Source organism: Sitophilus oryzae, unplaced genomic scaffold, assembly GCF_002938485.1.
Source record: "Sitophilus oryzae breed Bouriz unplaced genomic scaffold, Soryzae_2.0 scaffold_810_pilon_pilon, whole genome shotgun sequence".
Taxonomy (NCBI): Eukaryota; Metazoa; Arthropoda; class Insecta; order Coleoptera; family Curculionidae; genus Sitophilus; species Sitophilus oryzae.
In genome coordinates, this window is record NW_022147429.1 from 1,682,288 (window position 1) to 1,685,580 (window position 3,293).

Genomic DNA, 3,293 nt, shown 5'->3' on the forward strand with positions numbered 1-3,293 from the left:
TTTTTACTGCAAACACGTTGTTTTCCTGTCATTATTTAATGACGGCGCGTCTGTGGGTTCTAAAATCAAAGTTGACATAGACATTTCTTTAATAATAACTGATAATAATGACATATAACAGATGCCATTAATATCCAGTGACGTCATAATGCTTCCTGCGCTTTTCTTTCTGTTTGAGTAGTTAGGCAATTAGCGAAGATTACAATATTTGGTGTATTGCTCGGTGTATTGTTTTTTTTATACAAAAACACATAAATTAAGAAGCATATTATCTGAAAGCAAAATAACACTGAACTCTCGACTGAACTGCTACGGACTAGGACTGATTTAAAATTGGAAGAGAAAATGAATTTTTAGGCAGCTCAAAAAATATGTTCCATTGAAGTCCTTGAATTATTTAATACTGTTGCTGAGGGTGCAGGAACCAAAGAATAAATAAAATAACAATAAATTTAAGAATGATGAATTTAGTTATGTTCCTATTTGGAAGAAAATTTGGATTTAAAAAGAAGGTTATATAATTTATGGTGCTGTGTGTTTTTTTTACGTATTTGGCGTAAATGGCCAATGATGAATAATAAGAAAATTGGAGAACATTTTATTTCAAGTAACTGTTACACATGCATCGAGTTGAACGCTCATGCTCTGATTAATTTAATTATATATTTTCGAGAAAATCCAAAAATCACAGAGGATATGTTCCCTCCTTTGCTTTTTAGCAGTCAAAGCTGTGAGAAAATATTCCGAGCTACAAGGTCCATGACAACAACGCAATCTACGGTAGTAAATTATAGTATTGTAACGAAGTTACTATTTTTTTTTATATATTTAATTAACTTTTTCAATTTTCCGCCGATTACGAATTTTATTTAGTTAATTTATCTTTCTACTCTTCCATACATTAGAAAATTTTGATTCTTTTTCGAGAAGATAGTACTTTTTATATAAAATTTTATTTGTTGAATTAACATACGAACCGAACTCATTAATTAGCTTAAAACGCGCTAATTAATTATGTTGAACGCATTCCATGCGCTCGATACAACCCGCTTGGTACCGCTAGTACTAGATTGGCGTATCGAGACGCGCACCACCACGACGGTTTTCAACTGGAGGGAAGGACTGGGGAAAATAAGAAGCGACGCGCTAGCCAGAGAAGAGGAGTTCCTACACCACCACCACCGACAGTACTAGCACCAGCTCCAGCACCAGCACCAGCAGTCACAGTCGCCGCAGTCCGCCCCGCAGAAGCCAGCACCGAGACACCGCCGCCGCCTAGCAGTTGGGAAGCCTGCCCGTCCTCCGTTTTTATTGAATTCACCGTCGCTCCGAAACCGCCCGCAAGGTAACCTTCAGGATTAGTTTGGTATAGTATTGAGTATCGAGAATTCATTGTTTATTTGGTTTTTAATATTTTTTTTTATTTTTTTCAGAAAGGAATCCTGTACCGTGGCAAGGTCTAAATAGTTTAGAATAAATTCCAAAAGTAAAAAAAATATATATTTTAAATATCAATAGTAAATCTGTAAAATCAAACACGCTTGAGTTATCAATAGGGACTTGGAAAAGCAAGTAAACTATGAGTGTGATAAATCCCGGTAGTTTGCTTCAAACTCTAAATTCCTTATTGATAATTTAATTAAAAATCATTAGGTCAGCTCTTAGATTTTTTTTTAATCACTTAAAACATATTTGGGTTGTTAATGAGGACTAGGTAAAATAAGTAAGTTGTGAGTGCGAAAAATCCCGGCAAGTTGCTTCGAATTCCAGGTTCCTCATTGACTACTCAGATAAACTGTCTTTAGTTTTTTTTCTTTCCGAAAACCACCCGCAGTAAATCATTCTATCAGTTCTATTAATAAATAAGCGGCATATCTCTAGTGAAGATTAGGAACGTGGGAAATTTGTGAGTGCGATAAATCCCGGCAGGTTTCTTATACACCGATCCCTTCACTATAGATATTCTCGCTGAACTCTTATAGTTTTCCGCATTTCCTTTCCTTCGTAATTTAATTTTTTTTTATTTCTTTCCGTTGCCTTATTTAGACCTTAGCCCCGCCGTACTTTTAATGTTAAATAAATATTTTTTTTTAGTATTTTCTTATTCTCACCGACATACTTTTAAAAATAAATAGAATAATTATTAGAACAATTTCTTGTTAACTCCGAAACATTTTTAATTCAATTAAATAGGAATTACAACATTTTCTTATTGACACACCCGTATACGTTTAATATTTGACTAAAACATTGAATAGAATATTTTCAATTCTTTACACTATCACCCTCAAATAAATTTTGTATTCCTTTTTCTTTTTTGAATTTATTAGCAAAGTGCTAACATTAATATTTTTTTATTTAAGAATAAATTATTTTATTTTTTTTATTATTAACTTGGGAGTGCCGTCCTTCCCCTAACAGTCTCTAGTTTTTATTAATATTCTTTTCTGTGTAGATTTGCTCCAACCCGGTGACGAGACTCTCCGCATCGGAGCCAATTTAAGCGCTAGGTGTCTCAACTAGCCACCTACACATCGCCTTGCCTTCCGCCCAGATTTAACTTGTAAATAGTTTTGGGAAAACACGACCTGCTCTTTATTTTATAACTACAGACTATTGTTTAATTTATTTTTCCCCACCTCTGAGCTAAAAGAACTGCAACACTGCCATACATCTCCACTGTTTAAAAGCTACCCGAACCGGCACTAGTGGGCCTCTAACCACTTATTAACTAGAGGTGGCGCCCGAGATCTTCTAAAAGCAACAATACAAGAAACTTAAGCGTCAGCAACGCAACTCAGAAAGAGCTTCGTTGCAAATTTGGCGCTCGAGCACAGGGACAGGTTACGTAATTATTAGCAGTGGAGAAAACAGTTCTTTGAGAGCCAGAGATGGAGAAAAGTGAAGGGGAACGAAAGGCAAAGGAGCCTATGGACAAACCGGCTACCTCCCAGACAAAGGAGACAGTAGATATAGTACCGCCAGCCGAAACTGACAAAAGGACAGGGTGGATATACCTGTTGAGTAAGTCCGAGTTAGCCGCTCAAATGCAGAGATTTGGCTTGGATAGTCATGGTACAGTAGACGAGATGCGAATTTATCCGGGAAAGGAAAACTACCTAACCGTCCGCAGATCCTTTCGTATTTCCAACAAGGGAGAGAAGCCTCTTCGTCCCGAGTCTGACCATGATTCCAACTCAAACGACGGCCACCGTTACTACCACCCTATCCACAAGCATTATGACGTCTTCAGCGATAGGATATCAGGCAGGAAACAGGAATGTATTTGAACA

The 3,293-nt window shown here is 36.6% G+C and overlaps 1 long non-coding RNA gene across 1 annotated transcript; it reads left to right on the plus strand.

The window, feature by feature from the left end:
• The first annotated feature begins 1,101 nt into the window (after positions 1-1,101).
• Positions 1,102-2,611, plus strand: LOC115889061. Its single transcript, XR_004051364.1, has 2 exons — positions 1,102-1,345; positions 2,456-2,611. It is a non-coding gene; the product is annotated as an uncharacterized LOC115889061 (long non-coding RNA).
• Positions 2,612-3,293: the final 682 nt, after the last annotated feature.